This window comes from Wyeomyia smithii, chromosome 2, assembly GCF_029784165.1.
Source record: "Wyeomyia smithii strain HCP4-BCI-WySm-NY-G18 chromosome 2, ASM2978416v1, whole genome shotgun sequence".
NCBI classification, from domain to species: Eukaryota; Metazoa; Arthropoda; class Insecta; order Diptera; family Culicidae; genus Wyeomyia; species Wyeomyia smithii.
The window spans coordinates 104266614-104292232 of record NC_073695.1 but is presented as its reverse complement, the minus strand read 5'-3'; the positions used below and the strand labels follow the sequence as shown (position 1 = coordinate 104292232).

The following is a 25619-nucleotide window of genomic DNA, read 5'->3' as shown; positions in this document are numbered from 1 at the left end:
TCCAACTTGTTCAACTCTTTCTACACACACAACACACAGTGATGAGAAGCAAACTAAAACCAGCTGCAAGCGACGGTGGCGTAGTACCACTCTATATGCTATTGCAGCCATTTTGTCAATCGATGTTTACGGCATTACTACACTCAATTGGTGGATGTTTCGCAACAAACATAACACAACAAGCCGCAAACACTTCCAAAAAACACTTGTAAATTTAAAAAAATAAACACACTTCGCGATAACATTTATAACGAACACGCACAACATTAAAGCAGTTTTCTTCCTATATAACACGCGAGCGAAAATTTGTACGACCGATATCGGTCATGGCTTGCTCGAATCAGATCTTCAGATTATATAAAAAACTGATATAGCTAAACAACCCAATTAAAAGCCACAAAAGGCAAAAACTTTTGTATTCAAAACAGATTGTGTGTTTGAAAATCCAAGTGATTGTTTTTGTAGCAGAGCTTTAAGAAGATTTCAGAATGCCACAGATAGAAACATTTCGACAGATCTCGCTGCAATACTTTGTGCAATGTTTTAATGTATTTTTAGTACCATACATTTTTCCTGCAAAAATATCAGTCTTTAGAATAAATGCTACGTCGATTTTACTACAACCCCCCCCCCCCTTGTCATAGCTTGCCACAAAATGATGATATCCCCCCTCCCCCATAGATGCTACGTCATTTATGTATGGTCCCTTACACAGTGCAACAATTTTTTTGCCTTGGCTTCTATGCATGATTTTTTGATGAAGTTTGTTGCGAAAACAAGTTTCCCCGAGTTTGAACATATTTCAACTTAAGGGGCAACAATTTTTGAGAAATCGGAAATTTTCGATGTTTTTTCGACGCCATTTTGTTATAAGATCAAATAGCAAAATTCTATGAGTTCGTCCACATACATATTAGCATTTTCTTACTCATCTTAGTAACCCTGTTTTTTTAAACAGATCTTAAATCGGACAAAAACTGAGCTCAAAACGGTGATTCTACGAAACCGGTTTTGGCATAGTTTTAGTATATTTCACAAAGCAAAATAATATCGATTATTTCTGAGCATTAATGGAAATTCGCTAATATCTTAATGTGGTAGTCAAATTATATCTTATATTGAGTAAAAAAGTCTTAGAAATCGATTGGTAGGTGTCTGAATACTGAATTGAGTTTATCTCGACGTTAAATTAACTTATTTGAAATCTGTTTCATGTAATATCAAGAGTGTAAGCGATACTCAAAGATACAATAACAATTTGGCATCACATGATCCTCGCCATTTTGCGGGGAGGGGGTCGCATTTGACTTCATCGAAGACGCGATGATTCCGTCTCATAGCTGAAGCGAGATTTTTATGTTTTGACCTGTCCTAGCCAAAAATGCAACCCCCTCCCCGCAAGAGGGGGAGGATCATGTGATGCCAAATTGTGATTGTATCTTTGAGTATCGCTTACACTCTTGAAATTAAATTAAACAGATTTCAAATAGTTTAATTTAACGTCGAGATAAACCTAATTCAATATTGTAGGAGAATTAGGGCAAAATCGACATGTTGCTAACATTTTACGTAGATCAGACACCTGCCAATCGATTTCTGAGACTTTTTTACTCAATATAAGATATAATTTGACTACCACTTTTAGATATTAGCGCATTACCATTAATGTTCATACATACTCGATATTATTTTGCTCTGTGAAATATACTAAAACCATGCCTAAACCGGTTTCGTAGAATCACCGAAGCAATCACATGCGAGCATTCCTAGCACGGACGACGTGAATGGACACCAACCAGTCCGTGATATTCTCTGTATCAATAAAAAAAATTGACAGTTTTCCCGTCCCAATAGGTCAATTTATGTTTGCTTCCATGAACTAATTTGATGTCTCGAAGGTAAAGATTTTTCGAAAAGTTTGAAACAACCCTACGTCTTAAACAATTTTTAAACCTGCTTTTAGAGCGTAATAAAAACTGATGTCTTGAAAGAAAACAAGCAACATGGTAGAAGCAACAGTACCGTACAGTGTATGTGGAGCAGAGCGCCGCAAGTCTCTCTATGATTGCAGAGGTACACTTTTATTCGTACTGCAGCAGTACTATTCGTATTGCAGCGGTAAAATTCTATTCATGCGCAATGAAGGAAAAACTGCAATGCTGCTGCTTATGGTGATTAAAAGTTTATCTCGGTGCTACATTCCGATTCGGCACTCGACCTTCTGTTTTTTTATCTAAACACAGACTTCGCAGCCAACTGTTTAGTGTACAGGACAATTGCGGGACTAGTGCTACGATTCTACTGACACTAACAGTCTCTCCCGAGCCGGAACTCGAACCTGCAACGACTGGCTAGTTAGGCCAGCATTGTACCTCAAGACCAGCTGGAAGGATCCTCATGAATATAATTTTCATAAATTACTCAACAAGAATTGAACATTTCTTGCAACGTGTATTTGCAAAGTTTTTAAGATATAAGTTATTTTTATTTTATTTGATCTTCGATATTCACTGAATAATCATGACCGGCATAAAATCAAAAGAGTAAAATCTTAAATATAGAAACTTTTAGAAGAGTAAGAGCCGGCGATTGCTTGTGAATTTTTGGTCCAATTACTAAGATGATGTATATGAGCTGTTTTCGTAGTACAACGAATTTCACTTCTTTGAAATTGTTGATTGCTACGATTTTTTGTTGAAACCTGTTGATAGTTTTGTTTAACATAGCGTCTTTTGTTTACCTATTCCGGCTTCGATATTATTTTCAGAGTAAGATTCATATAATAAATTTTATTTTATCAAAGTTAAAAAAAGAGAAAACTATTCATTATGATAACGTATTATTGGATTTGGTTTTTGAGGAAATTGAGGTAATTCTGATTTAGACGCATTACGAGAAATTCTTGGTGTTTCTTCAACAACAACGATTCGCTTGTTCCTTGTCGAATAAATGTTGTTTGCACAAAAAACCACTGCAATATCGTCAAGTGTAAACGATATTCTTTCGAGTGTTGTGGAATATATTTCTAAAAAAAATAAAGGGTGGCTGAGAAAAAAAGCAAGTCACTGCACAAATGAATTGATTATGTCTACGGATTCCGTAACCTTTGTAACAAAAATTCCCTTTCATTATAGTTTTTAGTCCCACGCCACTATTTCATACAACCCTAGGGCTGTATACTTTGTAGTATTTTCTGGAATTTAGTGTGAGGGGTTGAGTAGGGTGAGCCTGAGAATAAATCCGTGAGTAAAAGTCCCTCTGACATCGAACTGTCTAATTCCACTAAGATTCGAAATCATGATTATTCGCTTGTCAAAGCGGACTCTGTAACAGAGAGGCTACGAGTTCTCCTAGATGTTTTTCTGTATCAAAAACAAATAAAAAAATTGATTGTTGTAGTATATAAGCATGTATTTAACGATTACTCTGGTCAACAAAAACGAAAAAAATGCTGCCCTAAAGCTTGAAATAGCTGCCCTAGAAAGAATGGGAATTTTGGTGCCCCTATCCATGGCCAAAACGCGTCAACTTACGTGAGAGTGTCGAATAGTAATTACTCGCCGGGTTCGTCGCCTCAACGTTGTGTTTACGAGAAAGCTTAAACAAATAAGCATGTAAAAAATAACATCCGTGTTCTGTAGATGGCGTCGAAATTGACGATTACAAAGGTGGTATTCTCGCTTAAGTACCTTTTTATCATTGCCGTGCAAGTGGTTGTTTGAAATCGGAATATGAGATAAGTTTGGCATTCTGATGGTGGTTTACCAAAAAATCTTCTTAATGTCGAATTCGTTTTTACGGCAGGACTATTCCGTCCCGGACTACGCTTTGCAGCTGAAAAAAAAACACTTTCCGAGCAGTTGCAATGGTGTGCGTAATACCAGAGGTAGCTGTCATTTTAGTTTTGGTCATTATCGCCATTGTCTTTTATCGCGTTTGTGCTACTGTACAAAAAATTTGCCAATTTACTGAAAAATGACAAAATAACAAAAAAAATAAATAAAATTCAACCAGATGTTTGACACGCGAAAAACGATAATCAAAGCAGACCGATTTCGACACATTTTTTATTTTTTGATTTTGACACATACGTTGGTGTTTTCACTGCACTCTGTTTCTTTCGCGGACTGTCCGGGACAGAAAAAGGGTAGTCTGGGATAGTCCAGAAAATGTAAAAAAAAACAGTGATAGGACAAAGTGTAGTCCGCGGGGAAGCTACACCGCATAAACGAAAACGACATAAATTAGAGTAATATACAGCACACTACATTGTTTTCGAAAAGTTTCAGTGTGTTGATAACTCACGCGTATCTATCGATTCGCCGGAAAGTATAAAGCGATGTTCCTAGCTACTGTAGCTAGAACGCGAACAACGAGTTTTTTGTTTGTACGCCTTTTTCTATCATTTTCCTGCGGTGTGCGCTAACTATATCTATTTATCTATCCATCCAATTGTTCGTGCTGTGGATTACATTGTCTGTGAAAGAAAGTAAACACACCAACCACTGTGTCAGGCAAGGAATAGAATTGCCACCGAAAACATGTCAATTGGTTTGCTGAGCAGCCATGAAGCGACAAGGTGCTTTTCCGTTGTGGTGGAATAATAAGTATGAACTCGAGTATGGTAAAAGAAAAAAGAATTATCAATAACAATTAATCAGTGCCTTTTTGTTGCTTGCCTTTTTCTTTTGGTTGGAGCTATATTTACCCAGATGTGGTTATTATATGATGTGTCACAGTTGGCCAACTGTTCACGCTGTGCAGAAAACATTTTAATGATGATTGAATGAATCCCTTGCAACGTCCATCGAGTAAATAAATCATCCTGGTGGAGCTTCATAATCGGGTAACAGTCGGTTCTACTGTTAGGACAGTCAGAAAATGACGAAAAGAATTAACCATGAGTTATTCCCACTAACACTTCCTTTACGCTGAATGCAATAGAATCTAGATAACTTTCTCTTGACAAAGTAATTCACTCTTACAATAAAACTGGCTTGAGGATCGTACATTTGTTTTCTCCAGGGCAATGTACTTTTCGCTACTGGCAGGAGGAACGAGAACCGATATAGTGGAGCACAAAGTTTAAAGAGAAAAGTGAAAGCTTATATCTATGTACACAAACACAGATAAATAATAAGCATGTCGCTTACACCAAATAAAGATATTGGTAATATAAAATGCGGCATGCTGTAAATTTAGTTTGCTGTGTCACTGGCCACAGTAATTAGTCTCAAACAGAAGAAGGCATCCTGGTGTATTAGGGCTTATCTGCATTTATCCAACCCTACATAAAAGAAGTGAAAATATTCTGTACCATCAGATTCTAAGTTATCATGGGTATCATTGCTATTAGCGCAATACTTTTTGTCATATGTCATATCACTATCCTTGAAAATAAAACTCATTTAATGAAGAATTCGAAAAAATGTTTGGGTTTCTATAAGATGTTCAGTTTCGACAGAAGAATAGATTCAAACTTCAAGTGTTCAAGCATTATACCATGTGAAAACCTGCTGAAAATGCGTATTTTCGAAGCGAGTACCTAATAAATTTCAAGGGTGATTTATTATACACAATGTTGCAAAGATAACATATTGACTGTAATCATTCGCAACCTAATTAAATTAAAAATCAATTAGCATTGCTGCCAGATAGAATTCGCCTATGAAGCGACGTATCCACGCTCGATTCAATATGCACAATAAAAAAACGGTTTTCAACCGCTGCGTCCGACATCGTGCGGTTTTGGGTCCCGAGAGAAAAAGAGAGAGAGACGGAGAGATTGGAATATGATCACCGTTTCAGTACTACCGCACCTTCCAGCATGATTAGCGAACCTATACATTAGAGAAATGACAAGACACTCACCGTTAAGGCAACTGTCAACATCAAAACGGATAACGGCAATGCAAAATTATACAGATCGCCCGTTTTGATGTTGACAGCTGCCTTAACGGTGAGTGTCTCGGCGTCTCTCTGGTGTATAGGCTGACTAAGCATGATCTACACGCAGAGCTCGTGCCGCTTACTAATGCTCTGTTACAGTGTTGCTTGTTGGTGTAGATATTTATTTATTTACTTATTATCAACGCTCGTTCGACCGGTTGAGTGCAGCAAGCAAGGCTGGCAATGGCAATCGAGAAAAGTCTGAGTAATCTACGCGATGAAGCCGGTCTGGTCCGGCACGGTGCCCGCTGGTGATGATGATGTTTACAACTCTCATGTTTAGCGGTAACGTCATCGGTTGTAGGTAAGATGTTGCGCGAAAGGTTTACACTGCCTTCGGTTTTGTACGTCGCAAGGAAGCAGATTGTCAAATGCTTCACTAGAAAGAATGCTCATTCCAGCAATAAAAAAGTGGACCGCCAGCAATAAACGGTGTATAGTATTGTCAGAAGTTATTTGCCTATCGTAATTGTAGGAAAACAATCAACGCGAGATAAGTTAGGTAAACGTTCATATCACGTAAATGGATAATTATTCGGAAAATAATACAATTGTAAACATAATCAAAATATGCAGTGCTAATCAATTCATAATCTCGAATACAACGACTTGTAGGTTGAAACCAATACATTGACATATCTCAGTAGCACATGGTATAGTATTGTAACTTGCATCTAAATATTACACAGCTATTATAACTTAATATACACAACACAAAACTCAACGTATGTTTGAGTCTCAAATTACTTTTGTCCTATTCCTCTGGTGATAGAATTGCATCCAATACTTTTTTTTTGTGATTTATGGTGGAATGTATTGGGGTCATTTCATACGAAGTGTACATGCATTTTGGACATGACCATCACAGATTTTGCCTAAAGTTGGGAGAAGTATTCATCTAGTGTCACTTTGGAAAAATCCCAATTTTTGTGTCGATTGAAATACTCCTTGCTCAGTGGGACCCCCTCTTTGTTGCAAGATAACGCCTTTTCTGTCAAAACCACTTTTTTCTATTTCCTACAATTTATAGACGTAAGACGTCCGCAGAATACTGATAGGTGATTCTCGAAGAAAACAAAGCAAGGAATCCAGAAAAAATATTATTTTTGACAGGAAGTGTTGCCAGATACATTATTTTTGTATTTAAAAACTGAATTTGCATTTTTCGACAAATGTAGCCATTTTTAATTTAAATTTGATAATTTAAGCGTATTTCCCAGAAAATTTTACGTCAGAAACACTTATCACCCCGAGGTAATATGGGCCAATTTCGAGATATAACATTTTTACGAAAATAGTTATAGATGTGCTGCATTAGCGAGTTAACATAGCACCACTATCACTAAACCTGAATGTACAGTATAGCATCTCACATTCTCATCTATCTCTCAATTTAACACTCCCAAAATCGCCTGTATGGCTCTTGTTTGTATCGATTGGATTGGGAGGTAGCTGTTGAAAGAGGAATATCATTGGATTGCTATATCATTTGATAGCTACAGGAATATCATTCATTTGATAGCAAGGAATATCCATCATTTGATAGCTACAGGAACGTAAGACGAGTAACAGCAATTTAGCAGCCATCGTTTCGACCAGACTTCCTGAAATCTCGCTCGCACAAAGAAGAGACAGTGTGCTTTGCGCTACAAGTCTCGTTTCTCATTCAGTCGCTTCGTGCTGTGTGCAGCGTGCGAGCGAGAAAACTTACCATTCGTACGAGCCATGTCTCGTCGCATGGGAATTTTTATTGCGACGTACACGAAGATATCTCGTCTCTCAACTTAACGAGTGCGGTGCATGGGCGTCGCGTACTTGAGACAGCTTGCGTGCAAATTCTCGTGAGCTCGTCTCGCGAGCTTGCCTCGCATGTTGCTTTGCGCTAATGGTGCGAGAAGGAAATTGATTTTGCGCAGAAGGAAACAGGCAGGGGATTTTATGTTTTTTTTCATTTACGGTGTTATAGCAGCATGCATCAAAACACCGTTAGAATTATCTATGATATAACCTAGTTCATTTATTTATCAATTCAAAATTCTATGATTAATTCATCCGACTTTTGTTAACATGAATTAAGAACGTTTTGTTACTATACTTATTATGCTAACGGTACGAAAATGCACCGGATGCAGAGTGTTACGTTGGTTAACAGAAGTGTTCCTTTCGTCGGTTTAGATGTCTTTGACTATCTTATGATAGAACTTTGTTTTGTAGTTCTAAGGATAAAAAATGTGGTTTGAAATTACAACATAAGTTTTTCGGGAGTTAAAAATAGTAAAACCATTGAAATTGTTTATATTTTCTAGTACATGTTGATGTTTGATAGAATTTTCTAATTGAGTACACTAAAGTCGCTTTTTATGCGGGGGATACATGCCGCGTAAAAAACCGCGTAAATTCCGGAATCCGCGTAAAAAAACCCGCGTAAATTCTGCAATCCGAGTGAAGAGGAACCGAAATCCGCAAGAAAAAAAAAATACCGCGTAAATTCCGGAATCCACGTAAAAAACCGCGTAAAAGCGACCTTAGTGTATAGATATTGCAAATCAGGTTCTGAAGGTTCGTGATAATCTGATCGTAGTAATATAGTTTTGTGAATTCTTCAAGGGTCTGACGGCATATATCGTATGTAGGTACGGTAGGAAGCCTATACACCAGAGTAGTGAAACTGTATATTAGAGAAATGACAAAGCACTCACCGTTGAGGAAACTGTACACATCAAAACGGGCGAGCTGTATAATTTTTCATTGCCGTTATCCGTTTTGATGTTGACAGTTGCCTTAACGGTGAGTGTCTCTCTGGTGTAGGCAGCCTATACACCAGAGAGACGCAGAGACACTCACCGTTAAGGCAACTGTCAACATCAAAACGGATAACGGCAATGCAAAATTATACAGCTCGCCCGTTTTGATGTTGACAGTTTCCTCAACGGTGAGTGCTTTGTCATTTCTCTAATATACAGTTTCACTAAGGTACAGTACGGGCGTCTCGCTCAGTTCGTAAAGCGATAAGACAACGTGTGGTGCGCCGCAGTCTCTTACCGAAGAAAAAAAGAAAAGAAACCTCTCGTCGTTTCAGCGCGTGTACAGGAAGTCTGTGTACACGAGAAAGTCTCACGAGCTGTAGCGCACGAGCTGTATCAAGTATGTACAGTACGGGCGTCTCGCTCAGTTCGTAGTGCGATGAAACATCGCCTTGCGCATCGCAATCCGAACCGAAAGAGAAGCGAAAGAGCAACCTGCAAATTGCATGTGACGTGTCTCGTCTCGTAGCACATGCATGGAAATTCTACGAGCGAGAGAAAGATTTCTCTCGTCGCTTGAAATAAAAGCGCGTGCTCGGGAAGTCTGGTTTCGACGCTTCAATTATTGTTTTCAACAAATATTCGATTGGCCCATTTCAATACCACGTGAAAGAACGGCCCGTTTCTATTTGTTTCCAATTTAGTCTGCTGTCGTAGACAGGCTCAGAGTTTAATTTATTCTGATGCAAAACTCAGCATCAGGTGCTGTTGCCTCGAAATAAACGATGTTTGGTCGTAATATTTTCGATCTAGTGATAGAGACGATTAGAGTACAAAGTACTTGAAATCTGAGTTTTATTAATCGTCTGTAGTGCACAGCATTCGAGAACAGAGAAACTATTGGCTGTCGGCAATAATCCTTCAAAAAGTATCACGACTTGCTGGCGTTGCCACACTTGAGGTCTGTCAATGTTTACTTTCGCAATTATTATCATTATCGGCAACGTTTCCGTACACAATATTCATTGGTAAACATGAGGCGCGCAGGAAAAAAGATGTTGCTACTAGGTGGAACAGTCGCCTTCCAGCGCAGATAATGATGACGGGCAACTGTTTAAAGGTAGAAGAAGGTAATTTGGGTCGAGCTGAGCAGCTCGTGATTGTAAAACGGAGGCTAAAATGAGCTGCGGACTGAGAATATACAGATTTATTTTTTCATAAATATTAAAACGTATAAGAAAAACTTTACAACTGGTCTTGACGTACGATGCATGTCTAACAAACCAGCCGCATTATGTTCGAAACGTTTCGTAGTAATGTGTAATAAATTTTGACCATTATGGCGTTCATTTTGTACAAAAACATTTAATAAAAAAAAATATTACAATGGTCGACAAAATAAAAAAAAGTGCATTCCAAAACCTCAAACCGGAAAAATTGAAAGATTATAGCTATGAACCCAGGACCTTCAGGATCACCCAATTAGGCTTTGTGACTTCTAACACCAGCCCCTAACCTTTCTTTTCAACTTAGCAAACAAGAAGCATATGTGATTGCCTTTATGGAACCATCAGGAAATCGTTGTGAAGCGACTGCACCACTACCGGTCTTTGATGCAATAGCAAATACAGTAAGGTCTTTTTTTACACGAGGGATGCGTTCCAAATTTGTATGGGATCGCGTAAAAAAAGACTTTTTTGAGTTGCGAATATAACGAAGGAAACCGTTTTAAAATGTTTGAAACTAGTTTGAATATGATAGTGGTCAATCTAGATACCAAAATTCATTATTTTAAATTTTCAGTATTTACACAAAAAATTGTGAATTTTTTTGAAAACTGATATATGGTACCTAGTGACCTGAAACGGAAAACGTGATTGAAATAAGGTCGATATCTTGTACCGTTTTTGAGTAATTAAGAAAAGCAACTCGCGTAAAAAAACCGTGTAAAAAAAGACCTTACTGTACTGGGGAACTCAACGAAAAGTAGTTTTAAATCTAGATCGTAGCCTTTAAAAATACATTTCGATCGTTATAACGTCTATGATCAGGCTTATTATTCTCCTCAATGTGGGAAAGTGCAATGTTAAAGTTCACCGCGCACTTCTTTTCCGGCATAAGCGCTGCATGTAGCAATTTTTGCACTACACTTCTTTATTCTACTTTATGCTGTGCTTCTGCCGCTCACAGAAAAAAAACTCACTTGCTGCTTAAACCACAGCCAAGCGAAACAAGAGTGTTGAATCACTCTAGTGAGAATACACGAAGTACACCGCAGTGTGCACTGCTGAGATAATACAACAGAAACAACTTGCATTCTCTCGTAGAAGAATGTGATGCGGAGTGGCGTCTGGATTTTTCCAGTTTCGAGATGCAAAGCAAATACAATCTACATTACTACCTCTATATGCGTGTAGCTATCTCACACTCTCTCGTCAATTTATTATCTCTCAGAAGAGATATTTGTGATTCCACCACGGCATTTTTTTTTTTTTTGGCAAGCTGCTCTTTTCAAGCACAGTAAAATATATTCTCCTATACGCTAGCTGCTTCTTCTATATCCTCTGAAGAGAAACGACAATCCTCTCTACGATGTTAGCAAAATTGAACTATGAAATGCGGTGTCTCGACAACGACACCTAAGACGGCAGCTCTATCGTGAGACCTGGCATCGTGGCCATAGTAAGGCAACATGCTACGAATATACTACGAACAATCCAGCCAGAGAATAATGCGAACCGAAACAGCCAGTATCTATAGTCCTAGGCAAACGAAAAAGAACAGCGAAATGGAAACTTGGCTATAAAAATACAGTCGTCGTTCGATAACTGCAATGAAATTTTGACAGAAACCTCGGAACCGTTGACATAACGCAAGTTAAAGCTACATCAATGTCAGCAGGATCCGTGACACCTTGCAGTTCATAAAATGGTCTATTTAACGCTGGGTAACAAAATATTACACTGTGCTACAGCGATCTAGAACTTCTGAAGTGACCTAGTGTAGGTTGGAGGTCTTGTTGAGTATAACATTCGCTCATACTAGAAATTTTCCAAACACCCCCAAAATCTGGAGTTATGGTCAAAATACGGTTTTTTGGACCTCAGCGCATATATTATTTTTTAACTCAGTCATTTATCAACCGATTTTTAATATTCAAGCAGTTTTAGAAAGAAGACAAAGAGAGCTTTCAAAATATATACAGGTTTTACCAATATCAATAAAACATGTTGAGTTATTTGAGTTTAAATCGAATTTTCTAAACTTTTACAAGCAATTTTTCACTTTAATTTTAAATTGCCGTCTATTTTTGTAAGAAACATACCACAAATACACTATAATTTAGAAAGTATATTCAATTTCGAATCGATTGAAAGTAGTTTTGTGAAAATCGGTTGATATTTGGTTAAATTATATATTTTTTTAATAAAACCAGAATTTTTGGCTTCTATCGAAAAATTATTTCACGGAGCTACAAATGATGAAAAAATGCAAGAATTTTTTAAGTGACTTCGTGTGGGTTGTAGCTTTAGTCGAGTGTTACTTGCGCGTTTACTTGAAGTTTTTCAAATACCCCAAAAAATATTAGTTATGGTCAAAACCCTGTTTTTTACCTTAGCTCACATTTTTATGTACAATTCGGTTATTTTTCAACCGAATTTTCATATTTTGGCTGTTTTGGAAAGGCGAAAAATAGAACTCTTGAAACATATAACATATAAATATGTCTGAATAGTTTTAAATAAAAAAAGATGATTTGTGTTAAATAAAATAAGATGATTTTTTTCAAATTTTACCTATATGTGATGAATAGTTTAAAAGTAAATAGGATAGTCTATGTGATCGCGCACGGCCCTACGTTGTGTATAATTTCACCCTTTGGCATCATGATGGGGCAATTAAGGCCCAGGGAGAAGTTTTCTTTCCTACGACGAAGGCAACGCACATATTCGCTATACTGTACAATTTATTCCTACCGATATTTATAAATGGGCAGCGTGACGGCGCTGCCGCCGTACGCTTATCGACTAACAGAAAACGAACCTTTCCCATCGAGACGCGAAGCGGTTCGGATCTCAAATAAAAGTTGTTCTCAGTGATCGTTAGTTTAATTTAAATCCTGTGTGGTGCTTAACGAGAACAAAGCCGAAAACCCCGATTCTGCTCTGAACACTATGTTATATTCAAATTTTCCAAATTTATTCGCAATTTTTCACACATTTTTGTAACGAACGAGCTTTAATTGCTGTAGAATTTGAAAAGTACATTTAGTGCCAAACGGAAACAGTGAGTGTTGTTCATGAAAATCTGTTATAATTTGGATGAGATATGACTTGATGTTTTCCACCATATACTTAGGTTTCATCAAATCATTTCTCAGCCAAATTTTAACAGATTTTCATTAACAACACCTATTGTTTCCGTTTGGTACTAAAATGAACTTTCCAAATCTTACAGTAATTGAAGCTCCATGATTACAAAAATGTGTGAAAAATTGCGGATAAATTTAAAAATTTGAAAATACCATAAACCATCTTATTTCTTTTTAAACGATTCATCACATATAGGTAAACTTTTTAGACATATTTATATATTTCAAATGCTCTATTTATCGCTTTTCCAAAACAGCCATAACATAAAAAATCGGTTGAAAAATAACCGTATTGAAAGTAAAAATGTGAGCTAAGGTAAAAACCAGGTTTGAACATAACTTATAATTATTGGGGTATTTGAGAAACTTCAAGTAAACGCGCAAGTAACACTTGACTAAAGCTACAACCCACGCTAAGTCACATCAAAAGTTCTTGCATTTTTTCATCATTTATAGCACCGTGAAATAGTTGTGCGACAAAAGCCAAAAATTCTGGTTTTATTGTAAAAAATATATATATCTTAGCCAAATATCAACCGATTTCTACAAAACTACCTTCATTTGATTCGGAATTGAATATACTTTTGAAAATAATAGTGTATTTGTGGTATGTTTCTTACAAAAACAGACGGCAAATTTAAGATTAAATTGAAAAATTGCGTGAAAAAGTCTAAAAAATTAGATATAAACTCAAATAACCTAACATGTTTCATTGATATCAGAACAAACCTATATATATTTTGAAAGCTTTATTTGTTTTATTTCTAAAACTGCCTAAATATTGGAAATCGGTTGATCAATGACTGAGTTAAAAATATTATATGCGCTGAGGTCCAAAAAACCGTATTTTGATCATAACTTCAGATTTTGGGGGTGTTTGGAAAATTTCTAGTATGAGCGAATGTTACACTCAACAAGCCCTACAACCTACACTAGGTCACTTCAGAAGTTCTTGCATATTTTTTTCATTTGTAGCACAGTGTTATTAGTGATCTACTATGCATTGCCTCGCTGAGTAGTGAAAGCTAGCCAAACAATGCACAGGGGATATTTTTTTCTCTTATAGTAAGGCTGATACAAATTTCGAATTCTTTTTATGTCCAAGGTTATCAAAATTAGCAAAGGGGGTGGCAAAAAAAATAACACCGAGACGGAAAAAAAAGAAATATCTTTGATCAAAGTTTGTATGCAAGTTATGACGTTTGTAACTTGCACTCAAATAAATGTTGAAACATAACACTTTATTATTATTATTATTATTCATTTCGTTTGCCTTTTGACGACACTCTCGCTGTCACTGGACTTGTTTGCAGCGATGGATAAAAATCACCTCTAGCGATTTTGAATACATATAAAGAAAGCCTAAGATGCGCTGACATAGTCGTCAGTATGCGAATAACAATATATCGGTGTTGGTACACTCTCTTTGCTTTCCTTTTTACGATATATTGCTTGTCGTTAGTGTACACCACAACATATGGTTCTCAATGTGCACAACTCGGTATATGAAGTTATTCGTCTCTGTTGCACAGAGCGATCAGATCTTGTTATGTTCTTTCCCATGAATATGATTTTTTTGTCAGAAAAAGAAAGAAAATGACAATGTATGCTCTCCTACTCTCGCTCAAGTCAACCGCTGTCGAAGTAGTCCCTTCCCCCACACTTTCCCTCTAACCGCACCACACCTCTGCTGCTGCTCAGGCGACATGATATTCTTCTGCTGCTATTCTTTGTTCCCCTAACGACCGGCATATGGAGAGACAAACGCAACGAGCGAATCGCTTCTCAGAGCAGATGTAGTCTAGTCATGTGTTTATTTTTTCCCAGAAACCTACGCACCATATCATCATTTCGTTATGTGTTGAGAGGATTCAAGTTTAGTCGCGGTCTGTACACTTCATGATGTGTACATGTGGAGATTAAACGATGATTGCATCATATTCGTTTCGTTTCCATCACTGCTTGTTTGTTGCTAAATTAAGCATTTATGCTGTCGGAAACCCAATAAAATGAACAAAACGGTTTGTACTTTTTTTCCCCTTCCATTATTCAAGATTTTTGGAAGGGGGGGGGGGTGTGACATAAAATGAAAATAAAATTTGTAACGGCCTAATTACGGAAAATGAACCACATGACATGATGATTTTGCTTCATTGATTAATAGTGGAGATCTGTAATCTCACATCTAGAATGAAGAGACAACAAGTTAACGAAATCGAAAAAAAATCGAGAGAAATGAAAGAGTCCTTTTGAAATGTTCCTAGAGTTTCAACAAATTTCATTTTCGAAAGCATTTAGAATCCCCCCGCGAGATCTGTCACTGTAATGTCAAATATGACTTTGACATCAGATTTGACGGATTGCGGTCCGATAACTGCAAAGTTGTTGCAGTTATCAGTCTTGCAGTTGAAAAGCGTTGCAGCTAAAAGTCTTGCAGTTATCGAACGGCGACTGTATTAGGACTTTACTCAAACCGGCATAAGCGGGCGTCTTGGCCAGAGAGCTGCGGAAGGCAATTGTGCAGGTAGCAGCCAAACAAGCAGTGCGTTGGCCAAAAACCGATGAACGTGAATTCTGGACGGTAGACAGTATACGTTTGTATGGGGAGTGCTCTCACTACGACATGAAGACTTTCATCAGAAATATGAACGCAAAAGTCGGACGGGATGTTTTCGTTTCTCCCGTCATTGGTATTGGTTTTTGGTGTTGCCGGTAGAGACACCCCAATGAAGAAACCTGCTCTCAGATCGACTACATGCTGATCGACGGCCGGCACTTTTCACATATCATCGATGTGCAGTCTTTGTGCAAACGTTAGGTCTCAATCAGATCACTATAATGAGTTGAGCTAGAATCGCGCCCGACTGTCTAACGTTTTTAAATCGAAATAGCAGAGGAAGATGGTCTGAATATCAGCGGAAGGAGTTGCTGCATAGTACTCTCGGAAAGTTGATGGAAGGATTGATGAGCCAGTTGAAGAGGACCTAAATAAGCAGTGGAGGCACATCCAGTAAAACAGCTGGAGAAATAGAGGAAAGCTAGAACTATAGAAAAGAGAAAAACTCATATGCCCTATCAATGAGAAGGGACACACAGTCAGCTATAGCAACCATCGAGGCATGACCCTTCTTATTTCTACATATAAAAAAAGGTTTCCGCATTCTGTTCCATAGACTGACGCTATAGCAGAAAGCCTTTGTCGGTGAACACCAGTGCGGTTTACGAGCTGGACCCTCAAGAAAGATCCTCGATAAGTTTCGAAAACACAACTTGCAGACAGATGCAGCGTACGATTTAGTGAAACGCGACGAGTTGTATTACATTATATTTGAACATGGGTTTCCAACAAAACTGATTAAGCTGATACGTGCGACTCTCGACGGTTTCACAAAGCGGGTGCAATTCGGGACGCGTTTGTGACGTTGGATGGTCTGAAGCAAAGGGCTCTCGAACTTGCTGTTCAACAAAGTTGTAGTTCATCACGATGTCTCAGATACTTCTAGGCTTTGCGGACGATATCGATATCGTCGGTGTTGATCGTAGAACTGTGGAGAGGTGTCTACGGCTTTCAGAAGGTAATGGAGAGCTTGGGAGTCCTACGGACGCTGGTGATTGGTCGAAGTGGTAGATGAATTTGTTTATCCTAGTAACTCGTAATGTATGATAACAAGGAGAGCCGCGAGGTGAAGAGATGGATTGCGGTAGCGAACAGGGCTCATAACGAATCGCGTAGCCAGCTTAGGTCCTACAGCCTACAGATCCGTACGAAATTCGCTCTGTAGGACGCTGGCTCTCCCTGTGGCGCTCTACTGACATGAAACGTGAACGTAAAAGCAAGCCGATCGGTGAGTGCTTAGGGTCTTCGAGAGTAGAATCCTGCGAGCAATATTTGCAGCGCGTGTGGCGCAGTGGCATGAATCACGCTGCTACATTCTGATTCGGAACTCGACCTTCTGTTTTTTTATACACAGACTTCGCAGCCAACTGTTTAGTGTACAGGACAATTGCGGGGCTAGCACTACGATCCTACTTACACTAACAGTCTTTACTCGAGCCGAGTCTCGAACTCACGACGACTAGCTTGTTAGGCCAGCGTCGTACCTTGAGACCGTCTGGGAGCGAGCGACCACCAAAGATAATATTCAACAGAGATAGAAACCGACGACTTCGAGACAAACCCCGCACGCGTTGGTTGTGTACTGTCAACTTGGATGCCCGAGCAGCGAGTCTAAGGGCGTCTGGAGAGGAGCAACCCACGACCGAGTTTTATGGAGGCGTATTCTGAATTCTACAAAGGATCTGTCTCTATGATCTGTCGCTAAAAAAGTAAATTAAGTAAGATGTTGGCAATATTCATAGTAGGGTAAGGAACGGCTTAAGCAGTAGCGCCTATTTTAATCAGTCAAAGAAAACAGGCCTCAAACTCATGCATTTTGATCAATATTGACAATTTCAATGATGGAAACGAAAACTTTGATTGTCTAGCTGCCTTACGAATATAAGTAAAACCGTTAATCACAAAGAAATCTGTGAACAATTGCAATTGAAACAAATCGACCTATATTGCAGCCATTCAGGAGCCACTTCGGGTGCTGAAAAAAAAACGCCTGCAAAACAGATGGAAACTGCTTAAAATAGGTTCGGGGTGATTGGAAGGTGTCCCTCAATTCGTAACTTTGATTGACGATTGTCAAAGTTTGCTAACTTAGTTTTACAATCTGAAAACAAGTTCTGATAGAGAAAACGATAGCGAACAGGTTGATATACTACAGTTTGAGTTTCACCCAACACATTTCGAGTATTTCGTCTGAATACACAGGCGGTTCCTAAAGCTGCTTAAAATATGTTCCCTACCCTATGACATATATTTTTATTTTGAAAGCTTTGCAATACTCGATATGTGTTGGGTGAAATTCAAACAGAAGTATATCAATCTGTTCTCTATCTTTTTTTCTGTCAGCACTTGTTTTCAGATTGTAAAACTAAGTTAGCAAACTTTAACAATAATTAATTAAAGTTACCAATCGAGGGACACTGATCCAATCACCCCGAACCTATTTTAAGCAGTTTCCATCTGTTTTGCAGGCGTTTTTTTCAGCACCCGAAGTGGCTCCCGAATGGTTGCAATATATGTCGATTTGTTTCGAATGATGTTTGTTCACAGATTTCTTTGTGATTAACGGCATTTCTTATTTTCGTCAGACAGCTAGACAATCAAAGTTTCCGTTTCCATCATTGAAATTGTCGATATTAATCAAAATTCAGGAGTTTGAGGCCTGTTTTCTTCGACTGATTAAAATAGGCGCCACTGCTTAAGTCGTTCCTTACTCTAGAATCAAACTCTTCGGTGTTAAAAAACTTAAAGCTTGAGAATAAATGGCCAAAAGACATAATTGTACAAGTTATAATTCTTGAAACGAGTATAATTTTGATAGTAACGAAGCTTAATAACATTGTAATGTTACAAATTGCGTCTACTACACAATCTTACAATAACTATTGTCTCGTGAAAGCCGAAATGAAATTATTCCAATAATGTAGTTTCTGACTTTGAGGCTAAAGAAAAAGGCAGCTGACAAATCAATAATCATTGATATTGGATCGAGTGATAAACGAAAAGAAATATTTGAACAAGAAATAACGCATGAAGCGGCTCACCCTACCACACACCATGAGGCACAGGCAGATTTTCGGGCAATATTAAACCAATACAGGTGGAAACTTAACTGCTGCGAAATGGGTTTTTGAATGGTTAAGCTTGCCATCGGAGTCGAAATTAATCGACACTAATAATAAAAAAAAAACAATGGAGCTAATTGTCCACGTAATTCACTTACCTTAAGGGGTTATATACCTTCTTAGTCGAGAAAAATGAGGGAAGTTTGAATCTATTTTTAAGTGTATAGCACCATTTTCATTGCATCAAAGGGGTATTTTTCTGAAAGTACAGTTTATCAACAACAAAAAAATACGTTTGATTTTGAGATATACCAATTATTACTAGAGTAATGGCCGTTTCCCCGAAACGCTATTTTTTTGCAGAGGCTTGCGGTGATCCTGATAGAGATTCAGCGGGTCAACCGAAATCAAAAAACTCATATTATTTCATTAGTTTAGAAGTGTGCCGGGTCCTTGAACGATCGCTTTTGTGGGTATTTTGTTTTCAGTGCAAATGGGAACGTTTTTCCCAAAAAATGCACGTTTTGAGCGCTAAAAATTGCATTAATTTTTTTTTGCGGCAAAATGTAACTCTATGTTTCAAAAAGCGATCGTTCAAGGATCGGCGAATTTAATAACGAAAATTAAAAAAAAAAAAGATGAAGGAAATCGGTTCAGTAGTTTTCCCGCAATCAGGATCACGGCAAAGTCATTTTTCGGAAAACACTATTCCGAGATAATCGCGTGTAAAGTTTCAAGTTTAGCTTATGCGGCCGTGGCGAGGCGCGCTGCAAATCGCTCTAACTTTTTTCCTATTGCTCAGATCTTTATGAAAATTTGTGAAAATGTTCTCAAGATGTTGTATTTGAAAATAATACAATAAAAAAATTTTCGGTTTTTTGAAAACTAAAAAGGTATATAACCCCTTAACAACAACGATTAATGCAATCACAAAATCCAATTCTCACGTACAACTTCCATTGCAATGAAATAGCAGCCGTTGCCGTTGTTGCAGAAACTGCACGATCGAATGATCCTGACCTCGTTCACCTTCAGTCTGCTCCCGTCCCGACTGCAGAAGATTCCCGATGCTGCACGGAACACACTAGCACTCGATAGTTGTTTTGTAGCGACGCAGACACTAACTTTGCTTTCGAACCGTTACTACTGCTATCCAAATTGTTTAACTCTGTGGGAAACAAAAATACACACAATTTTCACTCGGCTGTGCGAATCAAGGTAATCGAAGGCCAATCATCCGCCGCGCACTCTTTGATTGTCTTGAGATGGCATTCTATACGAATAGGTTTTTTTCTCCGATATCGAATGCCTTTCTGTTTTGTGTTGTGACAGCCGCTGGAAAATCGCTTGTTCACGCATATTCTCGCATGTTTTGGATATAGAACATCAACAGATGACCGGTTGGTCGTTGCTAGTTATTTGATACACGTGGTTACTAATGTATACAACTTCAGTATTAGAGACTGTTTTTTCTTCTGTTTCAGTATTATATTGCTTTCGCTCGGGAAGAGTATGTGATGTGCTTTGGATGCGTTGCCATTTATTTCACGGGATGCTTGGAATTCCGATTGTTTTTTGTTGAAAATACCATTCATTGACCACCCTTCTGTATCACGTTAAAATGATGTCCCTTAAGCTGGAAGTACAAAGTCAGCAGAACAAAGAGTTAATAGCATGAAAATTTAGTGCTCATTCGATGCTCATTTAATGCCATATCGACGAATTTAATGCCCCATCATTTCTTTGAAAAATGCACTTGTTTGCTAGCTTAAGAAAATAGCTAGCAGACAATATAAGAAAATAGCATTTTTAGACACAAAACAGTTCTATAACGGTCAAAAACGTTTAATGCTCATTTGATGCTCTTGAAAAAACCTGATTTTCATGATAATTTTATTGATTTTGTATAAATTTTTCCATAATATGATAAAAACATGATAATACATGAATAGCTTCAATTTTTTCAATCAGAATCCTTTTGATACGATTAGATAGCAATTAAATGCTTTCATATGCGAGCAGTTTTAAGAACTTAGGTGCATTTTTCATTAAATTTTTTTTTTTCAAAAATATTGTTCTGCTAGCTCAAGAAAAAAGTTAGCAGAACAATGGCCAGAAACAGCATTTTCAAGCAATGAACTGTTGTAGAATGGTCATAATAATTTAATGCTCATTAAATGCTCTTGAAAAACCTGATTTTCATGATAATTTTATTGATTTTGTATAAATTTTTCATTAATATGATAATACATGAAAAGCTTCAATTTTTTCAAACATTTTCCTCTGAAAACAATCAGAATCCTTTTGATACGATTAGATACCAATTAAATGCTTCCATATGCGAGCAGTTTCAATAACTTGGGTGCATTTTCTCATTAAATATATTTTTTTCAAAAATATTGTTCTGCTAGCTTAAGAAAAAAGTTAGCAGAGAACATTGGCCAGAAACAGCGTTTTTAGGCAATAAACTGTTGTAGAATGGTCATAATAATTTAATGCTCATTAAATGCTCTTGAAAAAACCTGATTTTCATGATAATTTCATTGATTTTGTATAAATTTTCCAATACATGATAAAAACATGATAACACATGAATAGCTTCAATTTTTTCAAACATTTCCTCTGAAAACAATCAGAATCCTTTTGATACGATTAGATACCAATTAAATTCTTCCATATGCGACCAGTTTCAATAAATTAAATGCATTTTCCATCAAATATATAGCACATCAAATTCAGTACCCAGCGAATCACGGGTTGAAACCCTTATTTTGTACTCTTTTCTAGAACAATAGCTTTTCTGGCTATTTTCTAGCAACTGTTGGTCCCTTTTTTCGATTTGTTGGGCACTATTTGGTCACGTTTTACATCAACTTAGTCACTAAAATAACTGTTTCTGACATCGTTGACCACAACCAGCCCTGCTGCTTAGGCAAGGTTCAACTATCAGTGAGATGTTTTTCAACTGATTTTTAAGTTTTGCATTATTCATTATTTTTTAAACCTTGCGGTTTTGTCGAATCTCCCTATCCCTTTACTTAAACGTTTATAAGATGTTTAAATGCTTCCCTCTCTCACTAAATCCTTGCGTAACTGTGCACACGGTGCACACACAACATGCTGAAGTGATGAACACACACTCTAACGTAAGTGTCAGCTTCAAATGACCAAATGTCCTAAAAAATATTAACTATGCTTTAATATCCTATTCACTTTTTTTATTACTCCTACTGGTGAGCAAGTTGCATAAAATCTCTTGTCTTTATCCTTCTGCGCAAAATTAATTTCTCTCTCTCCATAATAAGTGACGGGCTCACGAGAATTTTGTGCGCGAGTTGTCTCATGTACGCGACACCCATGCACCTCATTCGTTTTGTCAAAAACGAGAGATATCTTTGTGTACGACGCAAAAGAATTCCCATTTCCATGTGACGAGCAGTGGCGTAGGGTCCACCTGTGCAACATGTGCACTGCACAGGTAATATTCAAACTCATGCAATTATCGAAGAATAATAATAATTTAAAAAAAAAAAAAAACAAGTGAGCATGCTAGCGAGGTCTTTTATTTCAAAGTATGGAATGCTTTTGTTTGATTTTCTTCTTTAATTTACGGAAAAAGAACTTAAGTTAATGTTTGTGTATATGTAGCAAAATCAGCCTCGCGACGCCTTTGGTGACGCGACAAGGCTCGTAGGCCGAAAACATACTGGCGCGTCCTGCCGCGGGTTGATATACAGCTCTACTACTCCGCGGCGTGGGTCGCGCCGGTGTGTTTTCGGCCAACGAGCCTTGTCGCGTCACCAAAGGCGTCGCGAGGCTGATTTTGCTACAAGTACACAAACATTAACTTAAGTTCTTTTTCCGTAAATTAAAGAAGAAAATCAAACAAAAGCATTCCATACTTTGAAATAAAAGACCTCGCTAGCATGCTCACTTGTTTTTTTTTTAATTATTATTATTCTTCGATAATTGCATGAGTTTGAATATTAGGTAACAGAGTACCTGTGCAGTGCACATGTTGCAACACACATGTTGCAACAACAGTTCATTGCTTGAAAATGCTTTTTCTGGCCATTGTTCTGCTAACTTTTTTCTTGAGCTAGCAGAACAATATTTTTGAAAGAAAAAATTTAATGAAAAATGCACCTAAGTTCTTAAAACTGCTCGCATATGAAAGCATTTAATTGCTATCTAATCGTATCAAAAGGATTCTGATTGAAAAAATTGAAGCTATTCATGTATTATCATGTTTTTATCATATTATGGAAAAATTTATACAAAAGCAATGAAATTATCATGACCATCAGGTTTTTTCAAGAGTATTAAATGAGCATTAAATGTTTTTGACCGTTATAGAACTGTTTTGTGACTTAAAATGCTATTTTCGTATATTGACTGCTAGCTATTTTCTTAAGCTAGCAAACAAGTGCATTTTTCAAAGAAATGATGGAGCATTAAATTCGGCGATATGGCATTAAATGAGCATCGAATGAGCACTAAATTTTCATGCTATTAACTCTTTGTTCTGCTGACTTTGTACTTCCAGCTTAAGGGACATGTTAAAATGTTAATGCTTGTTATTTCAAGCATGCAACATAGTCACAGTTTTTTAAGGTTAAGGTAGACATCGGAGCACTCTTGGTCCCACCACGGAGTGGGAGGCCGTTCTTTGATCGTTACGCCGGGATTTTTTTTTTTTTAATAAGGGGGGATTTGTTAGTAGCTTAAGTATTTATGATAAATATTAGTAAATAATGAGTATGTGTGTCCAATCACAAATGGTGACTTCTCAACACTGTTAGAAATTTGTAATTTTAATTGTTAGGATTTGTTTGCTTTCGCAATTAGGACTTATCATTCGTAGGGATTTAAACCTACTTGTCAAGAAAGGGAAGTAAACTTACAACTAACTTAATTGCTAACTTATTGGCTATAAAGAGAGCTTATCGTAGCAATTGAGGATTGCAACGATTTTTGTCGAAAATTGTTAATAATTTTATTTGACATAGCTTCTAATGGTTCAACACCAGTAAGTCTATGTAATTCGAGTGTACCAAACCAAGGAGGACGCTTCAAAATCATTTTCAGAATTTTATTCTGAATCCTTTGGAGCGTTTTCTTCCTTGTTGAACAGCAACTTGACCAGATCGGTACAGCATAAAGCATTGCTGGTCTAAAAATTTGTTTGTAAATCAAAAGTTTGTTCTTTAAACAAAGTTTAGAATTCCTGTTAATGAGAGGATATAAACATCTCGTATATTTGATGCACTTGGCTTGTATACTCTCAATGTGCTCTTTGAAAATAAGTTTTTTATCATAAATTAGTCCCAAGTACTTAACCTTGTCGGACCAACTTAAAATAACCCCATTCATCTTGACAACGTGATTATTGTTTGGCTTGAGGAAAGAAGCCCTAGGCTTATGGGGAAAAATTATCATTTGAGTTTTAGAAGCATTGGGAGAGATTTTCCACTTTTGCAAGTAGGAAGAAAAAATATCTAAACTTTTCTGCAATCGACTGCATATGACACGAAGACTTTTTCCTTTTACGGAAATGCTTGTGTCATCGCAGAACAATGACTTTGTGCATCCTGGAGGCAAATCAGGAAGATCTGAAGTGAATATGTTGTACAGGACTGGACCCAAGACTGAACCTTGAGGTACACCTGCTCTGACAGGAAATCTATCAGATTTTGAATTCTGATAGACAACCTGCAGAGTTCGATCAGTAAGATAATTTTTTAAAATTTTGATTAGGAAAATTGGAAAATTAAAAGTTTGCAATTTCGCAATCAAACCTTTATGCCAAACACTGTCGAATGCTTTTTCTATGTCTAAAAGAGCAGCTCCAGTGGAATAACCTTCAGATTTGTTAGTTCGTATCATATTAGTAACTCTGAGCAATTGATGAGTTGTGGAATGCCCATGGCGAAATCCAAACTGTTCATCTGCAAAAATTGAATTTTCGTTGATGTGTGACATCATTCTGTTAAGAATAATTCTCTCAAACAGTTTACTTATTGAAGAAAGCAAACTGATTGGTCGATAACTTGAAACTTCAGCTGGGTTCTTATCCGGTTTTAAAATGGGAGTAATTTTTGCATTTTTCCATAATTTGGGAAAATATGCAATTTTGAAGCAGCAATTGAAAATTTTCACTAAAAATTCCATTGTGCTCTCAGGGAGATGTTTGATTAGTATATTAAAGATTCCATCGTCACCAGGTGCTTTCATATTTTTGAAATTTTTAATAATTGATTTAATCTCATTCAAGTTAGTTTCAATTATTTCTGCAGGTAAAAAATTCTGGGAAGAAATTAAATCAAACTGACGTGTGACTTCATTTTCAATTGGACTCACAAAATTCAAATTTGAGTTATGAACACTCTCAAACTGCTGAGCAAGTCTTTGAGCCTTTTGTTCATTGGATACAAGAAAACGTTCACCATCTTTTAAAACTGGAATAGGCTTTGAAGGTTTCTTAAGAATCTTCGACAGCTTCCAAAATGGTTTTGAATATGGTTTCAATTTTTCAACTTTAGTCTCAAAATTTTGATTTCTCAGAAGAGTAAATCTATGCTTAATCTCTTTCTGTAAATCTTTATAAATAGTTTTAAAAACAGGGTCACGAGAACGTTGATATTGACGTCTGCGGACATTTTTCAAACGAATTAGAAGTTGAAGATTTTCGTCAATTATTGATGAATCAAATTTCACTTGAACCTTTGGAACAGAATAATTCCTGGCATCAACAATTGCACATTTTAATGCTTCCAAAGCGGAATCAATATTCACTTCGTTTTGCAAATCCAGCTCATTATTGAAATTTCTCTCAATATGAGTTTTGTATCTTTCCCAATTAGCCTTGTTATAAT

At 37.1% G+C, this 25619-nt stretch overlaps 1 protein-coding gene across 10 annotated transcripts in view; it reads right to left on the bottom strand.

Annotated features, from left to right (window-relative positions):
* LOC129720906 (inositol 1,4,5-trisphosphate receptor) overlaps positions 1 to 25619 on the bottom strand; it is an 87251-nt gene that overhangs the window by 57304 nt on the left and 4328 nt on the right. For 8 of the 10 annotated variants that reach the window (XM_055672798.1, XM_055672797.1, XM_055672805.1 and 5 more), the window contains exon 2: positions 19696 to 19912. The exons of 1 other annotated variant lie outside the window; for it this stretch is intronic. The gene's annotated coding sequence lies outside the window, so the exon portion shown is untranslated. Of the gene's footprint in view, positions 1 to 4305; positions 4323 to 19695; positions 19913 to 25619 lie in introns of those variants that run through there. One more of the 10 variants, XM_055672803.1, reaches the window with a different exon arrangement.